This window comes from Sinohyriopsis cumingii, unplaced genomic scaffold (assembly GCF_028554795.1).
Source record: "Sinohyriopsis cumingii isolate HCF-2022 unplaced genomic scaffold, ASM2855479v2 utg002421l, whole genome shotgun sequence".
In the NCBI taxonomy this organism is placed as follows: domain Eukaryota; kingdom Metazoa; phylum Mollusca; class Bivalvia; order Unionida; family Unionidae; genus Sinohyriopsis; species Sinohyriopsis cumingii.
This window is the reverse complement of record NW_028316204.1, coordinates 1-7,665: the sequence shown is the minus strand read 5'-3', so window position 1 is coordinate 7,665 and position 7,665 is coordinate 1. Positions and strand designations below refer to the sequence as shown.

The 7,665-nt window shown below is 34.0% G+C and overlaps 1 pseudogene; it reads right to left on the bottom strand.

Moving 5' to 3' along the window:
- Positions 1-3,131: 3,131 nt before the first annotated feature.
- Positions 3,132-5,222, bottom strand: LOC149770750 (uncharacterized; annotated as a pseudogene).
- Between the last annotated feature and the right edge of the window lie 2,443 nt (positions 5,223-7,665).

The window sequence follows — 7,665 nt, the reverse complement described above, 5'->3', positions numbered from 1 at the left end:
TTCTTAAAGATACGTTAAAAATCAAAACCACACACACAAACACATACACACACAAACACACACCAACATATATAAATATCAGACAGATCAGAAAGTGATATCAGTGGATTATATATGAGAGTGCTTGATAATTGTTGGCGTAATTACTATTCATTACAAATAATAATATCATGTCAATGTTTTGCACTCTGTGATGATTCGAAAACAGGTCCGCGATATCAACGGCACCAATTGCCTTGCCTGCCCATATTCAATCACGAGTAAGCACCCAGCACCAAAGCACCACAAATGATACGACATCATCTGTGTTATACATACTCGCATGCAGCAGACACACCGGCAAGACGACGAAGTAATTAACGTATGTATGTATCTATGTATGTATGTATGCATATGTATGCATGCATGCATGTATGTATGCATGTATGTATATATGTATGTATGTATGTATGTATAAATGTATGTATGTAAGTATGTATGTTGTATGCATGTATGTATGTATGTATGTATGTATGTATGTATTGATGTATGAATTGATGTATGTGTGTGTTCATTCGTGCGTGTGTGCGTGTGTGTGTGCGTGCATGGTTGCATGACTGTTTGCATGTATGTATGTATGTATGTATGTATGTATGCATGTATGTATGTATGTATGTATGTATGCATGTATGTATGTATGTATAAGTTTGATAGATAGATAGATAGATAGATAGATAGATAGATAGATAGATAGATAGATAGATAGATAGACATATATAATTATACTTTAACAATAATATGTTTTTTAAAGTGTTGGAATAAATCAAGTTGATATACGAATTTTATTGGCATTACAAAATGGGAATCGCCCATGGCGCAATAAAACGCATTTATAAACACACTCTCAACCGTGTGCTGTTCTTCCTAAATCAATGATGAATTTCTAAACATTCATCTTTATTGACGTACGAAAATAACGATACAATGTATGAATAATCCCCTTTACTAAATAAATTTAATATGGTTTACAATTTCAACGCAATCCTTTCTGCTTTCTGTTCCACCCTCCCGTCTCAAAACTGAGCAGAAAGTTGGAGTGAGAGAGAAAAAGAAATAGGGATGGATGAAAACCTTAAACTTAAACTCACACGAGGCAAAATACAAAAATATTTGCTTCATCGTAACGATATGTGTTGACTTTCCTTGGGATTAATCTACACTGTTTATATAATCCATTAATATAAATGTGGTAACCCTGTCGACATTATCCGGTGAGTTTCTCGGTTACGAGGTACACATGCTGTGATGTATTTAATATTTTCATGCTGTTATTGTGTCAAAAAACATATTATAATGTTCCAACAATTGCGTATCATAAGTTAAATATGAAAATGTCCAAAGGAAACCACCCCCTTCTTCTCTCTCTCTCTCTATCTCTCTCTCTCTCTCTCTCTCTCTCTCTCTCTCTCTCTCTCTCTCTCTCTGGAACAAGATAGAGGTGAAAATCTATTTAAGACGAGCGTAGAGGATTTTTGTTTGTGTCATCCCACGATGTATCTGGACTTACTAATGATAGTAAACCTTACGTCAAACCGACCACAGGATAAGAGGGAGAGAGAGAAAGAGTTCGAGAGATACAGAAAGAGAGAGACAGAGACAAACAGACGGAGAGTTTTAAAGTCAAACTTACCACAGAGAGAGAGAGAGAATTTTATGATCGTTAGTCCTGTTCTCAAAGCAGAATAATACATTAGATCAATTGTACATATATTAAAATATTTGAATTACCTCTTTTTGGTTAGTAATTTTGCTTAGTTTCTTATTCCACGCTAATTTCCATGCGTAAGGTACGTGAATGACTAACGTTGATGTGAACTGCGCAGACAACCATATGCTTGTAGTGTTCTACTAACTTCACTGAATCAATCTTTCAAGTTTAAATCATAAGTTTATATTATGTTGAGTTAATCAATGTGAAGAAAATTAGAAACTCAAATGAGAAAAGAATCAACTAAGAAATATGCAAGGTAATCGTGAATAGCCACAAAAGGCATACAACTGCATTTTGTAGCAACCCACACTAGGCAAGGATGTACGGAGTTCATTCACTCGGTCAATACACGTTTGAATTTAGTAAATCTGAACTATATTCATTGGGAAAATATATCCATTTCTATGTGATATAAATAAAATATAAGTATACTATGTATGCTGTATTAATGATATACTATTCGTTGTATAACATTTTCATTAAAAGGAAACTCGGCGTGCCTCGCTTACTTTTAATGAAAAATGTATACATCTGGTTTTATATCATTAACGCAACATACGTAATATATACAAAAATAACAAGACAAAAAGATGCCGATGTGTGATAAAGTATTTGTTTTAGTTTAAATCTTACGTTATGGGATTTTCTTCTGTTGAACTCGTAAAACTTAATATCAGAATCGTTGTAATTTATAAATCAATGTACACTAATATTGTAATAACTGACATGGCGGACCAATAGTACATTTAAATGAGCACTGCATTTAAGTGAACCCATGTGATTCGAAATCAGATCTATTTGTAACAGTTGTGACTGATATTAAACAACTGCTGAACCCAGTCTAATTCGTTTAGTTTTCATTTGACAATGTTTTCTACATAGGGAAAATTCAGCCTTACATTGGCCATCGATGTGTCAACACTGCAAGTGTCGTTTAAGTCTCATTAAAATCTGGTCCTGGCGATGGCGTTTTTTGCAAAAAAGCTCACTAGATTGTCAAAGTTCCATTAATTCGAGTGCTTTATGCATGGATATACGTGAAATTTAAAGTGTTTTAAAACATGCTTATAATTTTCAGTTATATCAGGATAAAGATATTTATTCGTAGCATCTCAAGAGCGGAGTATAACATTCTTTCCCAAGTGAATGTGTGCCTACATTTACTTAAATATTTCACTCATTGATTCAGTCCCATTTTACGTCAAGAATCGTTCACTTTAAAACATTTGGCAGTACTTTCATCACAATTGCAGTCAAAGTAGAATATAAACTCGTGGCAATATTATAATTGTGTGTGTCAGAGAGAGACAGAGACAGACAGACATACTGACTGACAGACAGAGGAAGTGAGATAATAGAAATAAAATAGTGATAAAGCCAATTTAGTGTCTTCGATCAAATATGTTTATTGATGTAGTATGTACAAATACTGCTAATCTAGTAATCGAGATATGGAGTCATATTCCTTTCGCTCTCTTGTCAGTCCTTGGATCATTTTGTTTGTCTTAATATCTGTAAAAAGGAACAAATTTAGAGCATTTTCGCAAGCTCACTTGCCCAAACAATACAATATTGATAAAATATTGATATTCATCTTGACGAAACGACGTTATGGCTACTTCGAATTGTAAGCACAAAGACATGTAATGAGTCAGTAGAAATGAAGTGGATAAGCTAATGGTTAAATTGTAAAAAGGTCGTCATACCGTAACATGTAACAGACTTATCAAGGATGACTAATATTTATTCTTACTTTTTATGGTGTCTACTGTAACCGTAATCAAACTTAGGAAAGTGGTGTCCAAATCCCCAGTTGTATCCCCTGAGTACACCACCTAAGTACGATCCGTATCCACCATATCCACCAGCTAATCCAAAGCCGTATCCACCTAATCCACCATATAATCCATATCCTCCATATCCACCATGTCCAGGATACCATCCATATCCACCATATCCAGGATGCCATCCATAGCCACCATATCCGCCGTTGCCACCATAACCTCCATATCCACCATAACTGCCATATCCGCCACCAAACGGATAGGTAGCAATGGCAGCACCTACTAAGCAGGCTACAAGAACAATTACGGCCTTCATTTTCCTCTGCAAAATGAAATGTAAGTTCACAAAATAACAGTTAGCGTTTAATGTTTTGTATGGGAGCGTAGTTTAGACGGTAAACAGAAAGCAAGTTGATGTTACATTTTCTGACATTTTCAATGAATAAAGACCGGGCGTGAATGCATATTATTTGAATTGTACGGTGGTGACAAATGTTTCAATTGTACACTAGAAACGAGAAAATAAATACAGTTTTAATTTTGAAGATTAGGCTCTCGCTCATACGGGATTTCACTGGCAACCTTTGATTTGTAAACAAAGTACATCCTATACCGTCTCCAGATTGCAAAATATATACGTTCCAAGTTTAGGAGTGGCGCTTTAGGGCGATTGACTGTGCAACGTCTTATGGAAACACACATTCATATCCAGATTTGTAATACTGTGATGCTTGAAAGTAATTGTGTGAGCTGTTCGTATACATTATCTTGAAAAACGAATAAAGGCGATGGTTGCGAAAGGCCGTATGACCTTTATATGGAAACTTAATGGCGTTTTCAAAAGTGACTTACACTGACAACTATGATTCAGTTTTATTCTATGTTCTATCTTACGATACATAAACTCTAAACATGGCGTAAAAGAGAGTAGATTCACCTGACAGTGAATTGTTATTTTGTGTGACGCAGTGTAATAACTTAGATCAAACCATGGAAAGGTCCACTATGTGAATGATTGCCACAACGTTTCGTGATGTTAGGCAGTATGAAGAATGATACCCAAGTGGACAATAAAATAATTTTCAAACCGGATATTTAAATAAAACATGATTTGGATTTAGGATCACTTTTTTCGGTTCGGTTCTATGAGTAATATATTTTATATCATCTATTTGTCTATACATGAAATTAAAACAAATTAATTAATTGTAAAGATTGGTTGTCATATATACGCATGTATATCTCTTAAAGACAATATGGTTATACATATATTACCGATAATGTGGTTCTTCTTGTAGAACATATTGTTTTCGTTACAAAATTAAACTGTTTCGCAGTTAGCTGGTATGTAAAATTGATATACTACCAAAATTAGAGACCCTTTGTATGATTCCCCAAAAAGACTTGAATGCTGCTAATAGAGAAAAAACAAAAATAGGAGAGCATGAATATAACTGAAACGTATCTTGCGTCCAGAAATGATAATTCAAATGTATACAAGCTCATGTCTCCACATTCGGAAATTGTAAGCATGGCATAAGTTAAAAGAACCATGCGTGATGTATAGGTTATTAACGAACGATAATTTCTATGTCGCATACAATCACTTACCTGGATGACAACAATGTCAAGCAAATTTTGAAGTAGGATCAGAAATTGTGACACCAGTCTGGCAAATGCCTGTGCTGAATCGTCGAATATCCAGTCCTTTTATATCCGTGAGGACCTTATTTTGCATGCATGTTAACTTAAGTAAACACGATGATTGATAGTTAATACATTCAGCAAATTAAATAATTGATGACTAAGAAATACCAGAAACGTATTTTGTTTATGTTGTTTAATTGTATGGATGTAAATTTCCGTTTGCAATGCAGACATGTTTGTTTTTACAATTATGAAAAAATAATCCATGTGATGGATTTGATAAATCATTTTTTATGCATTTTCCACTTAATATTTTCAAGCAACATTTTGACAAATTTAATTCATACAATGTCTCGATCTATCATGAAGAATTTCCAAAATATAATATATTTGAATTCTATATACTTTATTTAAAATTACATTTGTCAGTAGATTGTACCTGTTAAGCACTGTCTATTAAATTGTCGTGTCGCCTAACAGTGTTACGTTGGGGCATGTTAATGTTGGTACCTCTCTTCCATATATGTAAAACGTTTCTTAAATTGGTAATATTATTTTCTTTCAGCGGTCACATTCCAAGCAAACTTAGTAAAGTAAACACCAATGAGAGAAAAATGTTCGTTTAGAGGTGTAAAGATCATGCACACGCTTCTTGAAAATAATTTTCAAAATCTTATTTCAAAGTACCAGGTAAGGCATTCAATTTTGTCTGAATAATTCTACACGTACGATATGATTCCATTTGTAAGCGGATTGTTTTTTTATTGTGTGGATACATGAACATTGATTGTGTTAATAGTGAAAATATACTGTTCTTTTCCTATTGATTGATTGTGTTAATAGTGAAAATATACTGTTCTTTTCCTATTGATTGATTGTGTTAATAGTGAAAAAATACTGTTCTTAGGGCCGAGAGAAAACCAGTCCTATTGGTCGATTGATGAATCATCGCAGCATATTACAGATCTGTGTCCTATGAATGATTAGAACCAATCAGAATAAACCAGATATTAAATCATTTATGTATATAATACAATTATTGCATAAATTGTGATCATACGTTTGATATATTGCAAGTAGATGTAGGAAGCGTAGAACCTGCATGATTTTGCTCTGACCAGTTGTTTATTATGACTCAAAGTATACTCTACTTAGAAAGCATGTGATCTAGTTTTGATCATCACGATATTACATGATGTAATAATAATTTCTATCAAAGTGTTGTATTTATTCCATGATTATGGATCGATTATTGTCCTTGTAGTTTGGCTCCGATGCAACACTTTATTTAAATAACGTAAACCTTTATTGGCGGATTAGTTCATCGTAATACTTGATACAAATAGCTTGTGGTAAATCATAATCAACTCATTTCGTAAAAACATATCACATGTACACTCATCTAGAATACGCTTTATACAAAATGCGAATAGACTATTACTCCTGATGCCATGCTATCACTAAACAATGGTAACACAGTGTGTACCGATGGTACCTATCTTAGTGTTGGAGAGACACCTCCGAATCTGGCACTCTTCATTTCAAATTCACACAGTGAATGGTATTTTATTCTTCCAAACTTTTAAAAGCAAACATGTGTCGAAATGTGAGTAAAGAAAGCTAAACTAAAACAAAACAATAAAACAACTCTCCCAACTGTGGTGTACAATTTTTTTTAACATGGAATCACAAAAAGCTTGTCAAATCCAAAGTATTAAAAGTTTGTTTTGTCTTGGGTAGGTCTTCGAATAATTCAGCTTCGTAAATCAATATTTTTAGTGAACAAGGATGAACTCTGAGCCCATTGTTTTGGAGTTCACTTTTTAATTAACACGTATCACGTGTACTTTTTGTAATACAAAAATGGGTACCTTATACTGTACCTATCACTCCTATGACCTTTCATGAATATTATACTTATTTGTGAAAGGTGTGTTTATGATCAATAATTAACCACGCTCTTCTTGAAACGGCACATTTTTGTCTCATAGTTAATTCCCCGTTGGTGGTTCTCCTGCTCCGCCCACTTTATTGTTTTAATAACTATATGCTATTGTAATGTCTTTCACTGTAGTCTTGTATTCAAACCTTCCTCTTGAACATTTAAACGCGGATATTAATTGATGTGTTGCTTTTTGAATTCTGACGTTGAGGCCATATTCGTGCAAACAATGAACCTGTGTCACTATAGTATTATTATGTAACCACATATCTTCGTTATCTGCAATGAATACCAACTAGTTAACAAATCTTTTAGAGTATCAATCTTATGCTCGGTAAACCCCCTCCTGCCTTGATTTGGTCGTCATTCGAGATTCAGTACGGCTATATTTCAGCGGCCACGTGTTCTACTTATAGCGCGAACGCTAATGCAACTATCGCTATTACTTCAACCCTAACTCAGCTACTACTGCAAAGAATGTATAAGTAAATGTAGGCAACACATGCACTTGGGAAAAATGTTATACTCCGCTCTTGTGATGC